Source organism: Ictidomys tridecemlineatus, chromosome 13 (assembly GCF_052094955.1).
Source record: "Ictidomys tridecemlineatus isolate mIctTri1 chromosome 13, mIctTri1.hap1, whole genome shotgun sequence".
Taxonomy (NCBI): Eukaryota; Metazoa; Chordata; class Mammalia; order Rodentia; family Sciuridae; genus Ictidomys; species Ictidomys tridecemlineatus.
The window spans coordinates 53,217,034-53,244,190 of NC_135489.1; the positions used below are offsets into that span (position 1 = coordinate 53,217,034).

Below are 27,157 nucleotides of genomic sequence, written 5' to 3' on the forward strand. Positions count from 1 at the left end.
AAAAAAGTTGCTGACCCTACTTGTCTTCCTCACTTCCTCTCTTCTGGCTCCTACCCCACCCACTTGATTGAGGTGGCTCTTGTGGTCAAGGCAGCGGACCATGCGCTCTTCCCTGTTCTACCATCTGACCTCCGGGCAGCTCTGACCCAGGCAATGAACTCTCCTTGTCAACACACTTCCCTGTCTTGGGGATTCAGATAGCACCATTCTCCCCGGAGTCTCCTTCTGTCTGGCCTCTGTGTGGCCAAATTCCAGAGTATTCCATTCTGAGCCCTCTGCTCTCTCGTCACACCCTATCACACCTTCTTCCCAGCAGGCCACACACTTTCCCAGGGTTTTAGATCCTTCCTATGTGTCAGTGGTTCTCACACTCACACCTCTAGTTCAAATCTCTGTTCTGAGCTTCCCAGTTAGCATCCCTGGGCCCACTTACCACTCCCCACCGAGGCTACGTAGGTATCTCCTGATTTCTCCCTTCACCCATCCCCTCCCTCCCTCCCTCACCTTCCTCACCTCAACGAGGGGAAAAGGCTGCTTCTTCAAGCCCATCACCCCTGCTATTTTCCTTCCCCTAAACCTTCTTATCTCATACACAAGGGAAAGTTCTTCTGGTTCTATCTCTAAAATAAATCTTTAGTTGTCCCCTGTCCCTCCAAGAGCCACTATTCATTTCTCTCCTGAATTCCTTCGGTCACCTCTGACTAGTTCTCTGTCCTGCTCCTGCCTGCCTCTGTGTCTAATGTCCATAAAACATTCATCCAGTCCCATCCATACTCACTGCTGAAAATGCTTTTAACAGCTTCTCAAGGCACTTGAAGTCAAATAAAATCTAAACTCATAATTACCATGGCCTTCAGGGATGTGTCCAGGCCCTGACACCCTAGAGGTGCCTGGCCCTCCAGCCCACTGTGACCCAGCCACAAGGGCGGCCCTTTAGTTTCTACTCCACATCAAAGTCACCTCATTCTTCTGTTCTTAGGCAGCCCACTCCCCATTCCTCAAATGTTGGCTGAGAAAGGCCTTCCTCATTCACCAACAGTCTAGCTGTGCCTGAGTTTCCTTCCTGCAATAGTTAAACTTTATAATCATTCTCTTCTCCCTTACCTCCCACCTAGCTATTCCAGGTGGGAACCATGTATTTACATCCAATATACCCAATATCAACACAGTATCTGAAATATGGTGTATCACCAATTACTTGATAAAGAATGACGCTGCAAAGCCAACCTCATTTATTATCAAATCTATGTATTTTAAAGTGTAATGTCTCTTACTGAAAGGGTAGATATTTCTATGTCTTTCATAGCTAAGAAAATAAAACTTGAACAAAAATTTCTGAAAGGGGCTGGGATTGTGGCTCAGCAGTAGAGCGCTCGCCAAGCACATGTGAGGCCCTGGGTTCGATCCTCAGCACCACATAAAAATAAATAAATTAATTAAAGTTACTATGTCCAACTACAACTAAAAAATAAATACTAAACAAAAAATTTCTGAAAGATCCTACAAGGAAAAAAAATTTTACAGATATAAATTTCATATATGTATATGTAGACATGTATATTTGTTACTTATATCTATGTATATGGATTCAGTCTAAATTACACACAAATGGTAAATTTAGTTATTACAAGTAAATATGAGGGGCTGGGGTTGTGGCTCAATGGTAGAGTGCTTGCCTAGCATGTGTGAAGCCCTGGGTTTGATTCTCAGCATCACATATAAATAAAGGTCTATTAACAAATAAAAAAGTATTTAAAGAAAAGTAAACATGAGAATATTTACTTTCAGTGAACTAACCCAAATAACAGTTAATTTAGTCCAAAGTGAAAATATCAGAAGAGAAACTTGGAAAACAGTTTTCATTGTGTTGGAAAGGAAAAGGTACAATTTTAAATAGCAAGAATCAACCCAGAAAGCAAGGAATAAGTATGACGTGTGTGTGTGTGTGTGTGTGTGTGTGTGTGTGTGTTTCCACCTGCCAAGTTTGAAAAATTGTAACACAGTCAACATCAATGCAGGAAACACTACTGTTTTTTTTCAATCTAATGTTTCTGTCAGTCAAATGAAAGTCTTCCCCCCCCAAAAAAAAACAAAAAGAAAAGGTTTAGAGCTGGGCGTGGTGGCACAGGTCTGTAATCCAGGTAGCTTGGGAGGCTGAGGCAGGAGGATTGCAAATTGGAAGCTAGCTTCAACATTAGCAAGGCCCTAAGCAACTTAGTGAGAACTTGTCTCAAAATAAAAAATAAAAAGTGCTGGGAATGTGGCTCAGTGGTTAAGCACCCCTGTGTTTAATCCCTGGTACCAAAAAAGCAGCAGCAGCAACAGCAGCACACTCCTGTAATCCCAGTGACTTAGAAGGCTGAGGCAGGATGGCAACTCTGAGGCCAGGCGGAGAAACTTAGCAAAGTCTTTTCTCAAACTAAAATTTTAAAAGGCTGTGTGAATGTGGCTCAGTAGTTGTTTCCCTGGTACCAAAAAAAAAAAAAAAGGTTTGGGTAGATGTTTCACAGAATCCCTATTTAAAAAAAATAAAAACACAGTCACTAAATCGTGAGTAAAAAATGAAAAACATAAACAGCTAATAGAAAAAGCATTAAAATAAAGATGCTCAATTTTTCCTATGGCAATAAAGTTCCTGCAAACAGAGCACTTTCTTATTATTAAAGGATTTTGGATATAATCAAGTTTTTCTTACTATGTTTTATGAGTATCATATTTAGGATTCTCTGTTACTGTTACGAAGAGTGGCTCATAAGTCATAGCCATAACATCGAATGTCAAAACTGTTAAAGAAAGAAAAAGCTAAAAATCTTATTCCAAACTACAAATGTTTCTCTTCATTTCACTTTAAAAATCTATACATAATCTTTAGAGACATAATACATGAAAATAACCAACAGCAAATAAGTTTCATGTATGATGCTGGGTGAATAAATTTCTGCTTCCTTTTCCATAAAATGAGAAGCTCAGACTAGGAATTAGAATGCATAGGATTCCTCTCTGAGGAGTGAAGTGAGTGGGCTGGAGAGATGGGAAGGACAGGGAAGGAGGAGGCAGAAACTGCAGATCCCCCCATCGGAGCCAACAAATCTGTCATCTCTTGCACTATCTTCCTGCAACTTCTTACACACAGCTTTTAAAATGCAGTTTATATATACTTTTAATACCAACATGTTCCTTGCTAAATAGGTTTTTTAAAAAAGAAATCTCTCTAAACACATTAGTCCCTGGACTCACTAAATATGAACAATGGAAGGAAAAATTAATACAGCAATATCCCAACTGATGCCAGTGTTATCACTCCAGGCATGAAATCATTTTGTACCTGCTTTTATCTTTAATTCCAAGACTTGTCTCCAAGGCAGAAAGCCAGCTCTACACAAGCTGAATTAATATGCAAAATAGATGGGGTTCAACACCTGCCTATCAACTAGTTAAATAATAACCCATCATTATTTTTTTAATTTTTTAGTTGCTGATAGATTTTTATTTTTTTAATACATGGTGCTGAGAATTGAACCCAGTGCCTCACACATATCAGGCACGTGCGCTGCCACTGAGCACAGCCACAGCTCCCCCACCATTATTTTCTATGTATGACTATTCCACAGCATACCTTACCTGTCATACACCCCAGAAACCACAGAACCTCCAATCTCAAACTCCTGTGCCCCTCTCAAACATTTCACTGGCATATTACTTTTTCTAGTACTATATGAATAATATAATGAATGAAAAGCATTGCTGCTTTTTTATTAATGTTAATAAAACTTTTCTATCAAGAGAGAGATAAGTAATAAGTCTTAAAATGTAAGGCTTTTTGATTCTGAAATCTCACTAGAATCAATATCCAGTTCCACAACTGAAGGGGCCTAAGTTCATATGGTTCCAAAAAACAACAACAACAACAAAAACCCAGTAATGATGGCCTAGATCAGCAAATTCCATTTCCAAACTTTTTCTAATATTCCTCTTCTCTATGTACATGACAACATAAGCAATTAATAAACTGATTTTTTAAATGGCAAACAATTAACATCCAATATTATAATTTTAATAGGTTTATAGTACACTACTTCACTTGTGTACATAAATGCCAAACCATTATTTCAAACTAGATTTTTATGATATTTATATTGGTTTGTTTCTTCTTCTTTTTTTATTTTTTTTTGGGGGGGGTGGGGTTTGGTTTTTTCAGTGCTGAGGACAGAACCCAAGGCCCCTTGCATGAGCTACATCACTGGCCTATGGTTATGGTTAATGTTGTTGTTCTTCTTCTTACACTATTTCTTGTTTTCTGGGATGACTCTTGCTACTTAAAATTGCACCTTTCTCTTCCCAAATCAGTAAAGACAATTTTCCAAGGTTCCCTCCTCTTCTAATATACTCACTTTGCATTAAATTAACTGTTGATTACTTGGATTACTTTACTGAAAGTAAACATTCTCATTTGCAATCCCAAATAGAGAGAGATAGAAAAGGCTTAACTTTGAATTAAAACTGTGCCCTTTTAATACTAAATTTACCTTACTCTTTGTGGGTTATTTTTTTTTTTTTTCTTTTTGGTACAGGGGACTGAACCCAGGGGCTCTTTACCACTGAGCTGCATCCCCAGCCCTTAGAGACAGGGTCTCACCAAATTGCTTAGGGGCCTTGCTAAATCTCTGAGGCTGGCTTCAAACTTGCTATTCTCCTGCCTCAACCTCCAGAGTCACTGGGATTACTGGCATGTGCCATGGTGCTTGGCTCTTTCGTGTTTTGTCTAGACTTTGAAAAGCTTTAAATTTCTAAAAACTTCAAGTCCTAAAAGTTGAGGTAAGGACATTCCTAAGCATGCTAGGCTGGTGGAAAGAAGAGTCTTTTATTTTTTAAAAGAAACATAAATTGCATTTCCACATGCCTCTCAGGGATATATTTATTAAGGGATTACCAAGAGAAATGGTAATGAGCTTCAAAGGATGTATCCTGCAAGTGTTAATGAAATCATATGTACAATTCCCAATCCAATCACCTACAAAAGGATGTGGTCATTGTCATGCATTTCAAGCTTTCTTTCTTTTCAGCTCTAATTTTTTACTCCAAAGGAAAAAAATAATTGTCAGTAGGTCCTCATCTTTTCCACCACTAAAAGTAGCATCTTTAAAGTCTCCATCTCCTAACTAAATGACTGTTAAATTAGATTTTGTATTCAAATTTACCTCTTTCGCTGAAATGAAAATTCAGTGACATTTTATTAAAAGATACAAATGTAAGACTTAATGAAAGAAAATGCTTCATATAGATGTGTGAGACAGGCTTCCTATGGAATAGCAAAGTATTTCATACATGAAAAACCCCTTTGTACTATTTACCCGCTTACAAGGATACTGAGCCAACAAAGGACAAATTTTTTAAAAATCAGCTTTTTCCCTTATATATTTCAATTATAAATTTATAGGCGAGGAAAAGCAAGTAGGCTGGTAGAACTTAGCAGAAATATTTGTGAGTACCAAATGCTACTTACCAGCCTGCTAAAGCCCTCAGTACTTAACACTTGAGAAGATGGTAATATCTCTTAGCCCTTCAATTAGAGTGTCTTTATTTGCATTTTTTAAAAATGCCCTCATTTCATATACCCTAGAACTAACCATCACAAGAAACCAAAATAATCTGCTGTGGGTTTCATACTCCAGCCTTCCCAGATAGCCCTACATTTCTGCTTTTCTTTACAGCCAGTCTTCTGGAAAGAATCTTCTTATGCTACCTCCACATTCTCTCTCTTATTCATTCTTCAGTATATTCCCTATTATCTTAGTCAATCTCACCAAGGATATCAGTGGCATCCCCTCGAGCCAATGAATCCCAAGTGACATCTCTTCTGTCTTTCAATTCTCCATGAGAGGGGGGACACTTGCAATCTTCCTTCTACCTTTCCTGACTACTTTTTCCTCATTTTCATTTGCCCCTTCATATCCCAGTTTTTAAACTTGACAGCTCTTTGGGAATCGGTGTCACTCTTCAAATTCTCCGTCTTGGAGAGCTCATCTACTTCTTTTTAAATACAAGGACAATTCCAAAATATAAGTCTCTCAATTTGTCCCTTGTGGACTTCAGACCCAAATTCACCCTCCTCCTCGCTTGTCTCAAAGGCAGCTACACCTAAAGGTACAGACCACTTGTTAAGTGTAGTGGTTCCCCACTACCGCCAGCTTCCTCACCACCCCGCTACAGCCTTCTGCATTTCAACAGGTGGGCCTCCATCTGTCCAGCTGCATCATGCTGGGTACAGACCACTTCTCAGACTCCCAACTCCAATCTGCCTCATGCATATCAAGGTTACCTCTTGTGTTTAAAGAAAGAATAAGAGGAAGACGGAAGGAAGATCTAGGCAGAGGTTGTCAACAAGCAAAATCAGAACAGCATGAAAGATCACTTGCTCTTACTTAGGTGAGAGGACACGGTCTTCTGTGGCTGGAACAGAGGGGTGTGGGAGTGGACGACGAGGGGCCACGAGAGCCAGACAAGCAGAGGGCGAGCCCAGCAAGCTGTCTGGCTTCACCAGGGGGACCTGGCCTCCTTACACAGAGGTCAGTCTGGCAGCCATGAGGACAGCTGACATGGGAAGGACAGCTGGATTTCCCCATTGTTTCAGCTCAAAATTAGGCCAAACAGGCCTTGATGAGGCAACAGAGGGTCATTTTCTCCTCACAGTACAAAGCAGTCAGCTTTAGGATTAGACATTAAAAATACCTTCCAAAAAGGTGGCAATAAATAGTTGACCAATAGTGGGGAAAATTCTGAACAGTTTTTTGTTTGTTTTGGTTTTTTTCCCCCAAATATGCTTTTTAGCCACATACACAAAAATGTAAGTGACAATCCTCTAAGCCTGGGCTGGGGCTGTAGCTCAGTGGCTGGCCTAGCATGTGTGAGGCACTGGGTTTGATTCTCAGCACCACAAGCAAAAAAAATAAAGCTCTGTCAACAACTAAAAAAAAAAAAAAATTAAATCCTCTAAGCTAATATGTCAACTCTGATAGAGGTCACTGATTTTTTTAAGATTATGCCAAAAGCAGCAATTTGGAATTTTTATGAAGGAAATATAAGAATCAAAAATTACTTCCATAATGACCACTGTAAACCTGCAAAAGATTTCCCAAGGTCTATCAATATGGAGATGAAGATTTCAAAATAGCACTGGGCACCTACTATTCAGTGTTATAAATTTAAAACACCTAATCAAGATTTTTTTTAAAGGCCATAGTCCTCTATTTCAAGCAGTTTGCATTTGACAAATTACCCTGAGAAGCAAAAACATCCCAGTCCCCAGGAAGTAAGGACTCAGCCCAGAGAAGGGGGCTGCAAGCAAGTCTGTGGGGCAAGATGGGTTTCCATAAGAAATAATCACTAACCTTCAGTCCCAAGTTAAGAGACCAGTTTTAAACTGCAGATGTAATTAAAAGTCACAGACTATTTCAGAAAGATAAAAGGGAAATCAGAGATAAATAAAAGTGCAAGGACACAGCCTGGTAGAGAGTCACATGATGGGGCAAGAGGGTATGGACCAGCCAGGGGGCCTCTGGTGCTGGGCCCAAATCTGCCACACGCTCTGTGACCTCAATAGAATTTGGTTTCCCTTTCTGTTCTAAAATTCCAAAATTCTTGGGTTCCTGGGAACCGAAAAACAAAACTGCTGTAACTACCAGCGTGAAATCTAAGGAAAATCTGCCCCTGTAAGATGCCAGCCGTGTTCACTAGTGTCCCTCCTGGTCCACAATTCTTCTAGGGCAGGCAATCGTCAGCACTCTAGTAAGAGACAGGGGCATTTACCACTGCACAGAAGGTGCAGGCAGAAGGCAGAAGGCCTCATTAACTATCTGAATCTATTACATTTCTTGTCTTTTTTTAAGTAAGGTACTGGGGATTGAACTCAGGGGAACTCAACCACTGAGCCACATTCCCAGACCTCCATTGTATTTTATTTAGAGACAGGGTCTCACTGAGTTGCTTAGCACCTCACTTTTGCTGACTGACGCAGACTTTGAACTCGTGATCCTCCTGCCTCAGCCTCCCAAGCCCCTGGAATTACAGGTATGCACCACCGTGCCTGGTTAATATTTCATTTTTTCACTGAAACAATACATTATTCAGTTACCCAGATACTATGAAAAAGTTAGAAAAAACACTCTTACCTAATAGACTGGAAAAATCTATTTATAGTAAGCTGGTGGCTTTTATTTTTAAAATGTTTAGGTCTATGAGTATGCAGAAAAATTAACAAATGCAGTTTAGAATATATGTAGGCCTAGATATGGTGACTATGTAAGCATCCACCTTATCAATATACATAGTTTCATATTTCCAAATCCACTTGGTGCCAAATACCAGGGTATAAAACTTCCTATACTTCAGGAAAAAACATCAAGAATCTTCCTTTGTCTGTTCCTACAAGTTCCCCTGATAAATTTTAATAAAGTAGGCAGCTGGCTCTCCTTTGGAGGAAGGGGGATTTGAGCTAGTGTTAGGTTTTAATAGAGTTCAGGGACCCTTTTAATAGGGAAGACAGGGCTAGGGGCTGGCAGAACTACTTGCAAATTAAGAGTATGGTGTGAGTGGCAGATGAACCCATTCAAATTCCAGGATCTTTGCATTATGTGCACTCTGTCAAGAACAAGGTTACCAAACCTGGATTCCTGGATAACAAAGGTTCAGGAAGGGGCACCGAAGGTCCTCAGAGTGTGTCTTGCAATTTCAAAGCAAAGTGCACATCTAGCAATGACACTGGCTGCACACACCAACCTGGCTTCTTTGCTTTTGGTTGGGAATTTATTAGTTAAGGTTACAAACTACGGCTGCAACACTGCTTGGTTCATTAATACATCCCTTCAACGAACACTTGCAGAACAGATGTTCCGAGGCCTGGTGATACATCTTATAAAGATGAACAAGGTCTCTGCTTTGGTGAAGACTGTATTTGGAAGAGCAAAATATATTTTAAAAGTCAGCTCGAAGATGGATGTTATTAAACAGTCCAGGTATAGTAGGAGTGCTGCTTTGGGCTGGGTGGTTAGGAATGACCACTCTAGAAGAAGACATTTAAGCCATATTCAGATATCCAGCAGAACGGCCACGTAGAGATACGGAGGTAGGGAGAAAGCCTCTAAGAAAGACTTGGGATCAGACCTTAAGGGTGAACTGAGCTTGAGGTGATCAATGAACAACACCAAGGCCCGAGTACCTGGAATGGGGAAGCATGGAGAAGAACAGAAACAGACAAGAAGATGGAAGCCAGGGTGCGACCCCACGGTCTTTGAAAGCCAGTGGATGAAGCTGGATTTTACTGTAAATGCAATGGAGCCTTTTAAAGTGGGGAATGGTTTTGTGGCTGCTTTGCAAGGTTACCCTGGTTTCTGAATGAAGGGGCAAAGGTGAGCACAAGTAGATCAGTTACCAAGCAATGGCAACAGAATTTCCAGGTGACAGAAAATCCCAGGTAGCAAGAGAGAAAATGAAGGCAAGCAGTATCCATCTAGTACCGATCCGAAGCTTTTTTTTTTTTTTAATATTTATTTTTTAGGTGTGGATGGACACAACACAATGCCTTCATTTTTATGTGGTGCTGAGAATGGAACCCGGGTCCCACCCAGGTTAGGGGAGCGCTCTACCACTGAGCCACAATCCCAGGCTCCCGATCTGAAGCTTTGACTGCAGTTTTGGTGAGAGAGAGAAAATGAACTGAGCTGATGGGCAAAATCAATCTCTTAAATGTGTTAGGTCTCTTGTTTACATCAGGGTCCCTGGAGGGGAAAAGATTGCAAATAATACACCCTCCAACAGGCCCTTAGACAGGGAGCCCACCAACAAACAAATGTCAACAGTTTAGCCATTATTCTTCGATAATGGTTCCTCCATCACGGGAAATCATTAGCCCACCATACCTCACCAGCAATACTTCTTAAAATCATCAAGATCAGGTGAAAAGCAATGCCTGCCTTCATTTATAAATGATGTGTCCCCGTGGTTTCAGTGGCACTTTCAGTCTTCCAAAGAAAGCAAACCTAAAACAGGTTCAGGTGAAGAGCTATGGCCTTTGGAGTACAAAATGTGCTTCTACACGTCATCTGAGAATCTAACCAAAGGACAAATGGCACCTGTACCTACATGCTTGTTTGGTACGTAATTCAGCAGAAAATCAAAGTCTCCATAAAACTTTAACCTATCTCTGATACTGTCATTATTGGGAACCTACTCAAGTTTTGACATGGTATACACAAGTATCAGGTTGATGCTATTAAAGGTTTTAGGCTTATAAGCGGTCCACATGTGAATTCTGTCTTGTACTGGGTTTGACTTAGAAAGAACCACCCTCACCCAGCAAAAGGCAGGGTTTCTCTAAAATTCATTTACATCTTTTTCACTTTGATAAGCATTTTAAATGTATTATTCAATATATAGCAGAAATACTTAAATAGTTGACCTCAGGATTGAAAACTGTCAAAAAATATTTTTTTCAAGAGTTAACACAAATACTTAAATTCAGTTTCATGATAGCTATATTTATAGCAAATCATTAGCATTCCCTATCATTGAAATAGAGCTCAGAATTGACAACAACTCATTTCTCTTTGCTGGAGGCAACCCCTTAACAGTATTCTTCAGCTTTTAAGCAGAAAAATTAAATCAAAATGGAAATTTCAGAACACCAATAACATACCTAACAGCAAAATATTCAGTCTTTATGTTAAGCTAGAAAGAGTGAGTAAATAAGTGTAGCAACTACTCTCTCCATTTTCTGTTAACTGTAAGTCACTTTCGGTAAGAAAGGAACTGTTATTATGTGTTCAATTCATAGTGCATAATTTAAATACTGTGGAATTGCTTAAGAACTCTAAACAAATCTTATCAAACATTGCCTTACAGTTCCCTATGTGGAAAGCTGAGTGTATAAAATCATTGGATTTTCATGGAATTTGGCAGCTGAAATGATTTCTTATAAGTCCTTTGGGATGATATGACTTTTTCATTAACGGGGCGGGGGTTAGTGATGGAGAACATAAAAGAAACTGTTCACAGAGAAGCACAGGGCCGGGTGCTAAGCACCTCCCTCAGACAAGGTCAGCTCCAACTCAACCTGTGGAGTGGATGTGGGACCCTCAGGACAGCGAGGTTAGTATCCAATTCAGGTAGTCACAAGTAATGAGCGCAGAGCCAAAAATGAAATCTGACTTTCCACTGCCATCACATAGCTCTTTCTCATACCCAAGATGCGCACAAAGGCACACCATATAACCTTCTCTTGTCCAAGTCATTGAATGATATGACCATTCATACGTCCATGTTGCCAATGTGCTACCTCCTTATTATTTTACTTAATGTATGTCAGGCATTAGTAAATTCAAACATTTATAAAATTGTGTTCCTAAAAACTATTTTCTCTACTATTTATCTTTAATAAGTACGTAAAGCATCACAAAATAACTTAATCCTTTTTAAAAAGAAGTTTCAATCTACTGTGAACCTTCAGGAATCTGACACAGATTGCCATTTTATTCATGGAAAACAAACAATAAATGATCATTGTTGCTTCTAGGGAAAACATGAATGGTTCTGATGGTTCCCAGATCCCCAGCAATTAATTCATGCCTTCCCACTGTGGTGGCTCTAATGGGCAAGCCCGAGCCTCGGTCAGTGACAAACTCTGAGATTGTTCATGGAGGGCCTCAAGGTGATGAGAGCCAAGGTCACAACTTCCGCTTTATCAATGTCCAGCTTCACTGCTGGAAATCTCCATGCCTTCCTGCTACTAAAATTCCAAGGAGGAGGAAAAAGGAAACAGTGTATTTCCCCTGCGTTCTTGGCCAATTCTATTTAGGGAAGAACTTATTAGCAAAAAGATAACTTTGGCACCTAAATTCAGGAGCATATTTTTCTATTACTCAACATCTGACTGTGCATCTGTGAGGAATGTGGTGTGAACTGCAGAGAATGAATAAATTAAAACAGACTCTATGCAGTCGTCAACCACTACACCAAATAGGAGCTCTCTGACTCTTGAAATGGGTTTCTCTCACAGACTCACTTAAGAAAAACAGGGCAAGGGTTCTGAGAAGAAAAAAAAAAATCCCAGCTTTTGCATCTTAGGGGGAGAGACAGTGTATACCCTCTACTATCTGGGAATATCTGGTGGAGAATCCATGGTTCAGGTCTTTTGTGATGGGTGTCCATACCATGGGGATGAGCAAAGACAGAACAACAAAACTGGCTGTCTCAAAATGACCTAAGCAGAAACTTCCTGTGCTTCCAATTCCCTGTCTGTCCAGGAGAATTTGGCATACGTGGACCCTGAAAAACAGAAAATGAATGAACAGCTTGTTTTCTGCATCTCACGAATACAGCAGTACAGTAGGTCTCGCTTAGGAGTCCTGTAGATTCAGACGAACTACAGAACAAGGAGCTGGCACAGACATTTTCTGTAACTGCTTGCGTGTCTCAATGTTTTTATCTCTGTGGTTAGCGCAAGCTTCATGCAAGCCCCCCCCCCAACTACTCACCATAAGGACATGTGGTGTGAACAGAAAGAAAACAAAGGGGAAAAGAAGACCTTATGGGGACCTAGGAAGGCAAGCTGCCTGTAAATATTTGTATCTTGCCTTTTAAAGCAGTTCTAGGCAGTGAGCCTTGGAGACTCACACAGCATGAATAACCTTTGATCAAATCAATAAAGAAAGATGAAAAAGACAACTTCTATTGCTATGAAATACAAAATCAAATGTATGAGAGAATTCCAGACATTCTAATTTTTGTTTCTATTTAATTCTTATAAAATCATAAGACGGGGCTGGGGAGATATATATAGATCAGTGGCAGAGCACTTGCCTAGCGTGCACAAGGCCCTGGGTTCCAGCCCCAACACTGCAAAAATAAATAAATAGATGGATAGACAGATAGATAGATAGATAGATAGATAGATAGATAGATAGACAGATAGATAGATAATGAAATCAAATCTATTTTTAAATGAATGAATGAATGAATATAGCAGCTTCCTGTAACCTACATGTGCCCTAAGTAACATGTCTACAAATGATGTCTTGGAAATCAGATCCCTCTGGCTGTTCTGTGGCAGACTGCATTGAATAGAAATACACACAAGTCAGTATCTCTCGACTACTTCCTATATAGAATATGCTCAATTTGACCAGTTCCCTTTCCAATCCTGACACTTTCTAGGTAATGTACCAAATTCCAGAGCCAAATTAACAGAATTTGGTCTTCTCCAAAATTCTATATCATGGTGTCTCTGACACCCAGCAATTAATAAGTGTTAACAATACCATTTATTACCATTCTTAAACAGGAAAAAAGGGGGGGGGAACTCTTCTGAAACTTAAGACCCTCCTGTACTATAAGGGTTGATCAGAGAGTTGAATTTTCATCCTTTAATATAAACGAGAGGCCAAATAATTAATTATTCTGTTTTTACTGTAATGCATCAGCTTTTATCTTGATGCATTAGAAATGGATGGAGACAATGAAGAATGGTGTTAAACGATCTCACTGGCATACAAATGACTTGCTTGAAAATATTCTCTCATCGAAGTCTCTGAAGGCACTGATAAAAGGATTCCTTGCTCCAGGGTTATTTAATCCAGGCCTAAAGAGCTGCTAAAGGGCTCCCAATGTATGCTTCAAATACACTGTCAAGAAAGCCTGAAGAGATGAGCTGGGCCGCCATCTTCCTTCCTGCCCTAGAGGTGACTTAGAAGACTAAACAAATGGCCCTATGGCAGGAGCTTTATGCTGATATTCTGATTACGGAGTTGAATGTCCCACACAATGTACTAAAAGAATGATTGAGCAGCCACAAGTATGATGTTTCATTTATATTCTTTTTCTCCAATGGGCAACTAAGCCAATAAATAGCTCTTTCAATTTTTAAATCCACATATTTCCAGTTCAGTGGGGATTAACTCAAAACCCTAGAGCCAAAAATAAATTTGAAGAAAAACTAAAATCCTGAAATGCAATTCATCTTAAGAATTTTCTTTTTAAATAGGTTCTTTATGGTTTTTTTTTTAAGGTTTAATCACAGCGAACCTGCTTCACTTCATGTGTTGATAATTTTTTTAATTACTGTGGTTTTCACAATGGAATTAGTTTAAATCCTTCAACTTGTCTATTTAAAATGAATGCAAAGTAAATCTGTCAAGGTAAACACTTTCTATGCAGCAAATGAGAAGTTACACTAATTCCTTACTTTGAACTCTTGTGTTCATAGGGGGGTCCTCAAACATGCAGAGAAAGGGGCACTTGCTCCCTTGAGCCAGATTTTGACAGACGGGTGAGAAATGTAAGAAGTTGCAAAGGAAGGGTGATAATTCAAAGCAAAACTGAGACTGACATGAGGTCCCAATGTGTTTACCCAGGAAAAACTGTCCTAGAAAGGGTCACAGGTTTGGGCAGAATAAGAGTTTCCTGGGCTCCACTGTGCTTCTGTCCCGCAGTAGGAAGAGGAAGACAGATTAAACCATTCGCTGGGAACAGGGAGGTCATTCATTCTAGGCTATCACCAGGGGCCAGACCCTTGAAGAAGTCACCCTAACCTAATGCTACAGAGGTTGTGGATTCAGCCTGGGTGCAAGGGCTTTGTACAGTTGAAATTTGACCCCAAAGAGTTTGTGGGTGGGAAGCTTGATCCTTACCATGGCGGTACTGGAAAGTGGTGGGACCTGTAAGAGGTGGCTTAGTGAGAAGTGCTTAGGTCACGGAGGGCACTGATCTCAGAAGAGATTCCTAATCCTAGTTCTCAAGACAGCAAGTTGTTGGATGAGTGAAGCCACCCCTGAATTGTTCTCTGGCTTCTTGTTTCTTGATGTGATCTCTTCCTCTCAAACTAGTTTCCACCATGATGTGACATCATTCCCCTGTGGTTACTGCTGCCTGCACAAGGCCTTCAAACCTACAGAACTATGAGCTAAATAAACTTCTTTTCTTGACAGAGTTGGCCTGTCTCAGGTATTTCAGTACAATAGCAACAACAACAACCACAACAAAAATGGACTAACACACTAGGGTTTTCAATATCCAGATTCATCATGAAAAGAGCTTTTTCAGTGACCAGGCAAAATGCTGAGAGTGATCATCTCTGGATGGCTGACTCTGTCTTTTGGAGAGTTTCCACAAAAGTATTATTTTTATAATGAGAAGAAAACAAATCAACAAAATATTTCCTCTTAGAGACAAATACCCATCAAATACTCTTTCATCCAGGAGATTATCTATGGTTTTTAACTCAGCTTTATAATAGAAATAATAATTGTAATTTGTTTTAACATTTCATCCTGCACTAACATAGCTTGGCACCTCTATGCTGCAGATGGACCACACCAGTGAGGGCCTGAAGTTTGTGCAGGATGATGATATGCAGGACACCTGGAACAGAGGCATACGGAACACTCTTAAAAATTCAGATTCCTCAGGCCTAAAAGTGCAGGAATAATCAGCATGCAAATGTCTAGGTTCCATTTCCCAATTCAAACAGAATCTCTCACGGGAGGCTGTGTGGTTAGGTAATTTGAAAAAGCAACTACAGGATTCTAAAACGCAGCCTGGACTGAGAATGGTCAGATTATATATCCACATTCTTAATGAGCACCTAGGAGACTCTTAACACACAAAAAAGTTTGCAATGACTGGTGTATAGTGAAATTAACAGCCTCTCCACCACCCCAGAGCATTTGGAGGCAGAAATGACAAGTAGATAACGAAAGATCACTAGCGCTAGACAGGGCCATCAGCGTGTGCATATTTTGAACACTGCCACAAAACGAGCTTGGCAATCTTAATGCTTTTTTGCATTTCATGTATATACACGCCATTCTGCTCTTGCAGGTTTACTCAGAAGGTATTTGCAGATTGCTCTAGAATCTGAGGATCTTGGCTCTAATAATAATGTAGTACTCACATTCTGATATTCTGATTTTGTAGTGGATATATTTCTCCAACTCAGTTGCGCTCCATCTTCTCCCCCAAACAATACTAAACATGTTATCACCTCTATTAGTAATTCTTACTGAACCAAAGTTGAAAGCATCTTATTTACTCTTCTTTCCAAAGGAGCACCTCCCTTAAATTAGAATGGGGTTGCAGCTGAGGACAAACTGAAGAGGAGGAGAAAGAGGAGTGCACAAGAAAGTGGGTAAAATGCAACTCTGCTCATTACAATTCCTGGGCTACTTTCAGTTTCTATCTCAATGACCACTCCAATCTAGACTCCCATCTAGCCCTTACCAGTACCTAACTGAGTACCTAAACTTGCTGAGTACCTAATCCTGATTTGGCATCTTGGTCACCTAAAAGAGTAGCAGACACTGAATTATTATTATTTTTTTTTGTAAAGCCCCAACCCTTCATTTAACTAATTCTGAATATCAGAAACCCTGTTGAATCCTTTCTAATAAATCTTCACTTGCTTTCCCCCCTGGCATCCCCGTTGGATTTTGAACACCATTCACCAAATCCAGTCCATGATGGAGTCTGTGTCACAACTAGGAACACACTCTTTTTACAGTTTGAGAAACACTGGTCCGGAGAAAAACATGAAATAGTAACAAAATAAGCACATAGATTACAACCTACTATAATGATTTTCTGCTGGTGTCCATCCTCGGCTGGATCTTTGTAGGTCTGGAATTGAGAGACTATTTCCTCCCACATTCCTCCCTGACCCTTATTTTTTCTCAATGCAACACAAAGGGCAGCCATATCCACATTACTTGTTGATTCTCAAGTCTCATTTTGATCCTCACCACACCAACTTCAGCAATAAAGATCCTACTGGATGACCTGCATGGAGTTCTCCAAGTGCTCCAAGAGTTTGAGTCTTCCAATGCCCTTGAATATGCTGCCTTGTGTCTAGAAGCCTCCAACTCACCCATTTTCCACAGAACTACTGAACCCTGATGCTTCCAAATGCAGCTTTAACACCATCTCTACTGTGCAACCTCTCGAGTTCCCTCCTCCCCAGGGACAGATTCATCTGGGCATCCACTAGACTCGTGCATATTCTGACCACTAAGTATTTCTTACTAAAGTTGTATTAATCTTAGCTTCAGAGAGTCTCTGTTACCAGCTGTGAGATTCTCCAGGGCAAGTGAAGGTTTTCTACACACTCTCTCCTAGAAGTTGACCTTAAACCTAAGGTGTTCAGTAATGAACTCCAGAACATGTTTTTTCCCCCAACCACCTGCAACCTTCTCCAACAATCAACCCATCCTTCTAGGGTCTTAAGCCAAAGAAAATAGGAATCAACAACAACAACAAAAACAACTTTCCCTCACATTCTGTGTGGTTCATCAGCAAATCCTGTCACTCTACCTTCAAATTGTATCCAAAGTGTGACCATCTCCCCACCTATACCCACCACACCTTCACCTCCACTGATATCCACTACACCTGCACCTCTACCACTATGCCATGTTTTTACCACAACCAATACCCAACATATCTTCAACTCGACCACTACACCTTTACCTCTATCAATACCCACTACACCTTCACCATTCCCAATACCCAACATACTTTCAAGTCTACCAACACCCCATTCCAACTTTACTTCCACCAATATTACCACAACTTCACCTCTACCACTACCTCCCCATCCAGCCCAACATCATTGCTTGATCAGTTACTCCAATAACCCCCAACTGGTGTCTCTTTTTGTTTCTGCATACTCTATAGTATATTTTCCATAAATCAACAAAGTCAATCCTTTTATGAATACAAATCACATCAATTCTTTGCTCAAAATCCTCCAATGACTCCATTTCACTAAAGTAAAATCCCGAGTCTAGAACACTACTTTGATGCTTCCTGTTCAACTTCCATTCCACTTACCACTGTGGCCGGCCTCAGGGACCTCCCCACCACTCCCCTGACATCAGAAGGACACTCTCACCCGCAGCCTTTGCACTCGCCATTCTTACCTGGAATGTGCTTCTCTCTCCCCTGGCTCATTCCCCTACCTTGTCTGCATCTTTGTTCTAATTTACCTTCTCAGAAGGTCTTGACCATCTGCCCCTCTTACTCTCTATGCTCCATTTTATGTTCTGTTTTCTCCTTAAAATTTATCACTAACTAGATATTTTAACTATTTCTGTTATTTACTTTGATTTTTTTTTTATCTGTCTTATCCAACTGGAGGCTCTAAGCCTTAGGAAGTGTGGTGGGTACTGATGGAGGGTTTTTATCTACTGCATTCACTGTTGTATATGCTTTGTCTAAAACAGTATGTGGCACAGGGTAGGTACTCAGTGACTATTTATTGTATGCATAAACTCAGCTGTGGGTTTCCAAGTCCTTGAACAGTGAGTGTCAGGCACTTGAGGCATTCTCTACATTGTATCTGCTGAATTATGACACCAATCTGTTCAATTCTTATAAAGCTATTTCAGTTCTAGGTAAAACGGTACTACCAATAACATGTGCATCAGTGTTCTTAGGATCATTTTTCACACCAGTGAAAAGAGCTTGGACACTGATGTTAGTCAGGTAGTCATAGCTGGAATCCCAGCTCTACTGCCTGTTAATTATGCATGCTTGGGCCGTGTGACCTCACAGATCACATGTTTTTCATCTTTAACATGTACCTTAAAAGATCATTGTAATTGTAATGACCCGAAGTAATACACACACATGTGTATATGTGTGTGTATATATAAATATGTGTGTAGTATATATGTGTGTGTGTGTGTATACATATATGTATATACACATACACACAGTATTGTCTGAGCACCAAAGAGAACACATAGAAGCACAGAGCAATCAAAGGATATTTAAACTTGAATGCTACATCCAAGAAACAAGATATGACCTGCCTCGCTGATGTTTGGTTAAACAATTTGGGATGAATCTTGCCTTTTTCAAGGAGGATTAACGACAGAAGTCAAAAGGCTCTTATGAAAGACATTAATAAAGCCATTAATCACTTTTGCCAGTTGGTGTCAGTTGTTGACCTCCTACAAACTGATGGCACCTGACAGACAATGTTCAAAATTTAACTCTATCCCTTTCTAGCCATGCAACTTCAAACTATTAAACTCTGTAAAGATCAACTGATAGAAGTATCAATTGGAAAATGCCCCCAAAACAAAACAAAAAAAAACATAGCTCTTACAATTGTTGAGAAGGAAGTAAAATCATGCACAATGGCACAGCATTTGACAGAGCAGAACACTCACAGGAGGCACTTAGTAAATGGGCCATCATCATTTTTAAGCCTATAGAGCAGTTCCTCCTGTTCCCAACTCCTGGCTGGCATTTCTGGGGGTTTCTTTAGTTTGGTTGGTGTTCTGTTTTTGTTGGTGTGTCTGTTTTGTTCTACTTCTTGCGGGGCTGGAGATGGAACCCAGGGCCCAGCACACACCAGGTGAGAGCTCTACCATGGTGCTGCATCCCCAGCCCTTGATGCAGTGAGAAGAACGTGAACACTCCTTCAACCCCCAGCACGGGGTGGATGGGGTGGGGATCATGTTAAAATTGATGGTGAGTTGGGCCAAGTTCCTTAAAACTTATGAAATATCATCTGCCCCTAGCTTTCTAGGCCTTAAGGATCACTAGTGCTCATATAATCATAATTATTAAACCAAATTTAGAGTTGAGTTGAACTCTCCCCATACCACTGTCAGAAGAAACAACAGCAGCGTCTACAGCTTTTATGCATTTACCATTTCCAGCAGCATGCTTCTGTGAACACTGCTGAAAATCAGGGCTTAGGAGAAAATTACTTCTCACCAGGACTGTCTCAGAAGGAAGATAAGGGAAAAGAGTTCAGACAAAGGTCACATGGGACAAAGATGCCCTGGGTTAGCCAGGAAGACAATGAAAACAGATTTTCTAGGGACTGGAAAACTATGAAAATCAGAATTACCAGAGACTAGTTCTCATCTGATACTATAAATAGTTTGTCTTCTTCATTTAGCTTCTAAAAGACATGATAAAGCATATGCTTTCTCCCAGGTGATGGGAGAAAGTGGGAATCATTTACTGAAGCATCATTTTTATATTGCTAGTGTCCAAACCCCACTGAAAATACACCTCCAACTGAAATATCCTTTGTTCTAGGCTTGTTCAGAGTGTTCCTCTTCTTTCTCCCTATTCTCTGAATGTATCCTCTCATTCCTCCCCATCATGTACCTACTTCTTATATATAACAGAATCTAGTAGGAATCACTCCTTTTTGGTGTCTCCAATAAGCAAATCCGATAACAAACCCCAGACCAGTTAGGCAAAGAGTATTAACGTGACAAGCCAGCATACTGGGCATAACCGCGAGCACAAAGATGATCCTCAGGGATTTCTCTCAATACCATCTGCCTGGAGGTGCTCAGCAGCTTCTCAAGGGATGTTATAAGACCAACTTAGCAGAGGCTAGCTTCAGAGTCTAGTTAGGAAAATACCCTGGAAGATAAGAAAAGGCAAGGATTATGGGACTGGGGGTGTAGCTCAGTGTTAAAGGATGAGTTTAGCATGTGTGAGGCCATGGATTCTATCCCCAGCATTACAAGAAACACAAAAATGCCAGTTTTCATAATCAGACCTTGGTAAAGTGTTAAGAACTTCCTCATGAAATCAAACAGGTTTTTGCTTTTTTTTTTTTTTTTTGAGAGGATGTTTTTAACAGAAATAAATTCCTTTTAAGATTTCCAAAATAAATAAATAAATAAGCTGAAGAACACTTAAGGAGGCCACTAGCCCAGTGGCAAAGGAGGGCTGAGGTCCTCAGCTGCCCCAAACCAGCAGCTCCACCACCTCCCTCCAAAGTGAATATTTCTTCCTTTGAGTTGAAGGATTATGTCTTAAGTGGCCACCACCTTTGCTGGTGACACATGAACGGGGACGAGTTCAGCAGAGGTATTGCAGCCGCCAACGGACAGCAAAGTTCTAAGGGAATGGAGTGGAATGTAGTAGGAACAAAGAAATGGTTAGAAATTTAAATGGAATTGAAGACATTAATCTTCCCATTTCACAGTTTGGTGCTTTAGAATCACACTAATCTAAAAGGAATCAATGGAGATCAGAAAGGTAAGGAAGTCTACTGACCCCCAACTGCATATTCTCAAAGCAGAGGTGCTGCCCCCACACCAAGCAGAGTGACATCAGAGTGAAATTGGTCTACAAAGCACTTCGAGTAAATTTCTCCTAAAAGGGTTTAGGTTGTTTTTTGTTATTTTCCCGCTTTGTTTGGGTAAAATAGTTACTTTAATCATGCTCAAGTTATAGCCATTCACTTATTTAATTATTCAGTAATATGGACAGTCAGTCTTCCATAGTCACAGAGTTTGTATCTGCACAGTCGACCTACCATAAATCAAAAATATTTGGGGAAAAAATGAACTATTTTTGTCATATTCCCTAAACAACACAAGTTCAACAACTGTTTATAGATTGTACTAGATATTACAGTAACCTGGAGATGGTTTAAAATATATGGGAGGATGTGCACAGGTTATACAGAAATACTATGCTACTTAGGCCTTGAGCATCTGTGGATTTCCATATCCTTCCAGGGTCCCAGAACTGGTCCCAGAACCAGTCCCCTGTGGATGCTAAAGAATGACTATATATTATGAGCTTGGTCCTGAGGACATGAGACTTGTGTATCTCATTCTCAATGTGGCCTACTTTTAATTTTTATCAATGAACATGTTATAGAGTGCACAGAGTGAGTAAATTAATCTAGTACTTTTTCAAAAGAATATTTCATTACTTTCAATTTTTTTATCTGACAAAAAATATTAAATTATTAAATGTATAATGTTTTTATCTTAAATGCTAGCTCATTTGCCTACTATTTAAAAGAATAAATGAGGAGTTCACTGAAGACATCAATCTGCTTTAAAAAAAAAAAAAAAAGAACATTTGAAGTCACTCTACTTGTGTGCTATTCTTTTACTAAAGTGAGGGGAAATGATTTGGCTCCACAACCAATGGATATTCCAGAGGCCCCGGGATATGTGTAAAATGGTAAAAGCAAAAGGAGGGAGAAATCTGTTTGACCAAAGACCTTATTCCCCATTAACCACAGGCAGACAAAAGACTATCATCCCTGGGCCTCTTGCTTCTTCCTGTCTGCACGGCACCTTTTGATAAGCCTGATCCCAGCATTAGGATTTCATCCCAAGGGAAGGAGGAAAAAACAGAGAGCATGCAGAATTCAAATGAATTCATTCAACTTCTCTCCAATATCTCCTTGGAAAGACTGAATCAAAGAAGCAAGCAGAGATGGCTGAACGTATTGAGTCTCACCCTTTCTTTTAATAGCTGTGGTATGTACACCCAACTTTTATTTGCAAAGAATCAAATGATGAGAACTTGGATTCGCTGTTCTTCGAAGGGAAGGAATTTGGCTTTGGGCCAGATTTTTCATAATGAGACTAGCAAAAATCAAGATAACGCTGGTCAAATATTAGATGCAAATTTCACAATTCTGAACTGATGTCTTTTCTTTTTCCCCATTTATCATATAAAACATTAAGAGTAATTTTCAAAGAGATGACTCCCACTGCTTACTTTACAAGGACCATTAACATCCCAACTTTCCACATGTGCACTGAATACCCCTGGCCAGAATGTTTCATAGAATCACCTTACTAGACCTTAAGAATGCAGGAAAATCAATCTGTGCCCAGGTAGTTGCAAAAGATTTCCCAAATAAAATGATATTTGAGAACAGCTCTGTTGAGAATAGCTAGTTCATAAGACAAGGAAATCAGGTGGAGTTAGAATTTTCTTTCTGGTAAAATTCAATACTGAGGGAAAACAGGTATAGATTTTTAAGAGGAATGAGAGGGCAGTTAGACCAACTCGTACTGCTTGGTTGTTTATTGTGTGTTCTCTGAGCACAGAGTTCACAGAACCCTGTATATGCTAGAGGACCAGCGATGAGCAAAGAGACATGGATGTACACTCCCACCCTCAAAGACCTCATAACTTAGAGAAAAGCACACCCAAGCCAATTGCTCTCATTAGAGTGGGAAATGCCATGAGATGGGGAAATCCTGGCTGGTACAAATCACAGAGAAGGACCACTTACCCTCTAATGGGGAAAGGGGAGTTCCTTTCAAAACAAAAGTGAAATCTGATACCCAAAAAAGATGGTCCAGTGAAGGAGGGTAACTTGGCTCAGATGGGGACAGAACAGAGGTGATCAGGAATCCAATCACAAAGAGCCCTCCCATGTGAATTAAGAGCAAAGGGGAGAGGGAGTGCAAGTGGAACAGTGAGGTTGGATTTGGATTGGGGTTTTAGACACATCACACTGGCTAGAGAGTAAATGGGTTGGAGAACAGATCTGGAGTCTAAAAGCAGAGAGGAAGACCAGTGAGGAACATGTTACAATGATCCAGGAGAAAGAAGATCAGAGCCTGGATAATACTGTATAATACTGCAGAAATGAAGAAGGGATTTGGGAGGAAGGGAGACTAGGGAATTTGGAGTCCCTCATTATCTCCATTAGTTCCAGCTCCCACCATATGCCATTCCTAGACCATTATTACCAACTCCAAAGTTAAAAATGGCTGGCTATGCAAATGCAGGGGTAAGATAAATCCTTAGTTCTCCACTTCCAAATAGTTTACCTGGCTAAGCTCCACCAATGTAAATATGTTAGACCACCACTAAGAGTCACTAGTAAAGAGATTTACAAAAATATAATACACAGAATTTGTCAGATGAGGGAAACAGAATCAGCCAGGCACTTGGGCACCCAGTGGATGGGGTGCTCCAATCCCTTGGTTGGGGAATGTAGCTGTTGTCCCCAGTGCTGTTCCTAAGTATTTCTGGTTTTCCTCTCTCCAGGCACATAGTAGGACCACACCTCCTTGTCAGCTGGGGTCCCTCAGATATTAACAGGAGTCAAGACCCTCTTGTAAATTACAAAGCATATACAGCTCAAACTAAATGTCAGTCTTTGCTCTTTTAAGCCTCAGAGATGAAAGGGTTGATATGGCAGATAGCCTGGCCTTCCCTAAGTGAGCTGGAGAGGTCACATGTCTAGTTAAAAGGAGAACTGAAATACAGTTATGTCTGTGCTGAATCTGGAGCATCCAGAAACAGGAGAGAATACAATGGCAAGATTCAAGAGGAGGTAGCAGCCCAGAAAATGGAAGGATTTTTCTCATTTAAATATTTATGGAGCATCTTCTCTGTGACTCGGTCAGACACTGCTCATTGGTCTCCATCTGTTTTAGAGAGTCAGAGGGTAAGAGCCCAGACTCTGAAGCCAGACTGCTTGGGTTTACCACAATTAATTAGCTGTGTAACTTTGGGTAAGTCATTTAACCTCTCTGAGATTTGGGTAAGTGGGAATAACAATCATATCCACAAAAGGGATAATAATCATTTCCTTCTCATTTGCTTAGGAGGATTTATTGAGAGAATTCACGTTAATTATACAGTGTCTGGCACATATTAAGTACTCAGGTATTAGCCATTATTTATTATTTATATTTCACCTTGCTAAACCCAATACATATAGAATATAGTATCTTATAGTTATTATGGCTCATGCATAATGAACTAAAAATCAAGATAATTTTAAATAGATGTCCTAGCAGAAATCTGATGAATAAAAAATATGATAGAGCAAAGCTAGTTACATTTTAAAACATAAAGTTTCATCAATTAAAAAAGTAATAATGACTTTGGTCATGTTCACACACAGGCCAAAAAAAACCTAATTATTAGGTTGCAAACATGGAAGAAAATGAGCATTTTTCAGTGTGTCTCGTGTATTAAATTACAACCCTTGACAGCAACAGAGATGACATCAACCCTTACGTGGTGATTATTTCAGTAAGAAATGCTCCTTCTTCCTTCCTGCCCCAACGTATTTGAAACAGAACACCAGCACAGCTGGTAACACTCGCTGATGTTATAAGGTTCATCTTCTCTTTACAGGAAAAAAAAACAAAAACAAAAACACAAAACATTAAGTTGATACACATTTTTGTAAGTGATTTTGCCAATCACAAATGGTATAAAATGTTCTTGCACTTCTTAGGAGTAATTTGAAACAATAACCAAAATAAGATGTCACATTACATCACATAAATGGCAAAAATGTAGGTCATATGGCAGGATTGCTCTGGAAATATACTTTCCTTCTCCATTTATGTACACAGCATTATAGTCCACCTGCAAATAATTATTTTATTTCCCAAGTGGTTTTCTCCTCTTTAAAGGACAACTTTATTTGCATTGGATACCATTAATATATGTACTATTTTATTTATTTATTTTTTTAGAAAACCCAATAGTGAAGGAAAGTCACAAATAAAACACCTCTTAAAATGAACCTCTTATGAAAAATGCTGAGTCTCATAAATGTATCCAATCACAGGAATGATTACTACTTTCTTCGTATTAATTTGGAGCTCAAGGTTTGTGTTTGTGTGTGTGTGTGTGTGTGTGTGTGGTGTTTTTTTTTAACAGACAAAATATTTCTCACTCCATATGTTTCTGAAGAGAAGGTGAGATTTCCTTGGTCCTAGAATCTATTAGTACAAGCAGGGTACAGCCGAACCCATAATATTCTGATATTCCCAATTACATGTACATAATGTTTATTTGCTATGCTCTCTTTAAGTCAACATGTAGGAAGCAGTCAAATGTTTCAAACACACAATTCTGGACTATAAAAGAAATGCATGTGTTTGTTCTCTTTGTCCCAGAGCTTCGGAGCCCACACTATTTCAGTAATTGACCATCCATCTATTATTACTAAAGTAGAGTCATTTTCACAAGTGTCTAAAGCCAGCATATGCTGGACAGGACACATTATTTTTATTCTACATGCACTTTGGTTCCCTGGTGTCCAAGGCAAACAGCTGTCATTTACATCAGGCCTTTTGCTAACACTTTCTGTAATTCCTAAGGGGCTTCCCAGCCTATAATTAGGCCTTCCAGCTGCCACCATGTACACTGTGGGGCGGTACTGAGTGTTTCTGCTTTACAGCATTCCCTATAAAACGCTCTTCGAGATGGTATTGCTGGAATAACACTGTTTGGAATTCAGCTCAAACAGCAAAGAGGAATTCTCAACCAGTTGCTATGAACAAGTTTGTTTAACCAGCCAGGTCTGTTTGGAAATCAACTCTGCATCAGCCACATGGGCAAGGAATTGAGACTAAGCATAGGAAAGAGGAAGTAGAAAGCAATACTCGGAACTTCCTAATTTTAAGTTGCAGAGAACATCAGTATTGAACCAGTGACAACAGGCTCTCTTGGATTTTTACGTAATTCGCCTTCCCAGGGATCATCCCCATGATTAACTGAAATGGCCCAGCAAGAAGGAACTAGGAGAGAACAGGCTCAAGTCTCACTCTGTTTTGAAATCCTTCGGTCAACAACGCCAGAAAAGAGAGTTATGTGAGTCCAAGTTCTAAGTCCAAAACAAAAGAGGAAGAAGCAGGCTTTAACCTGGAGTAAGTCTTTCAAAGAAAACGAAAGTCTGCTTTTTTTTTTTTTAAATGGAAACATTTTCAACATACACAGTGCTGCCACCCACCACCTCTCTCGGTCCAGCCCTAGTATTCCCAGGAAACAAATGCTCAAGGGCTGATTTTTCTCAGCAGAAGACCCACTACAATTCCAGAGGGAAGCCTGTCCACCAGAACCATCCTCAACCCAAGATGCCGTGGTTTCTCTGACTACAAAACTGCCACAGTCCTAATGACCTGAAAGGCAAGCACCAATATAAAGCCAAATACGTTAACAGCCGATAAGTGATAGTTTTTATAGTAGTTGCTAGTCAGCTTTCCATCACTGTAACAAGATACCTGAGATAAGCTACTTACAAGGAGAAAAGATTTGTTTTGTCTCACAGTTTCAGAGATTTCAGTCCACAGTTGCTTAACCCCTTGCTTTGGGCCTATGGCAAGGGAGAACATCATGGCGGGAGTGCATAGTAGAGGAAACTGCCCACCTCATGGCAGCCAGGAGATGAAAGATAGGGGAAAGAAGTCCTGTATCACCTTCAAGGGCATGTCCCCAATGACCAACATCCTTCAATTATATCCCAACTCCTAAAGTTTCCAGCACCTCCCAACAGTGCCATCAGCTGGGGGACAAGCCTTCAAAACATGAGCTTTTAGGGGGCATTAAAGATTCAAACCATTAA

General features: G+C 40.0%; 1 protein-coding gene across 5 annotated transcripts in view; it reads right to left on the reverse strand.

Moving 5' to 3' along the window:
- Epb41l3 (erythrocyte membrane protein band 4.1 like 3) overlaps positions 1–27,157 on the reverse strand; it is a 228,260-nt gene that overhangs the window by 92,671 nt on the left and 108,432 nt on the right. The gene's annotated exons all lie outside the window — the stretch shown is intronic.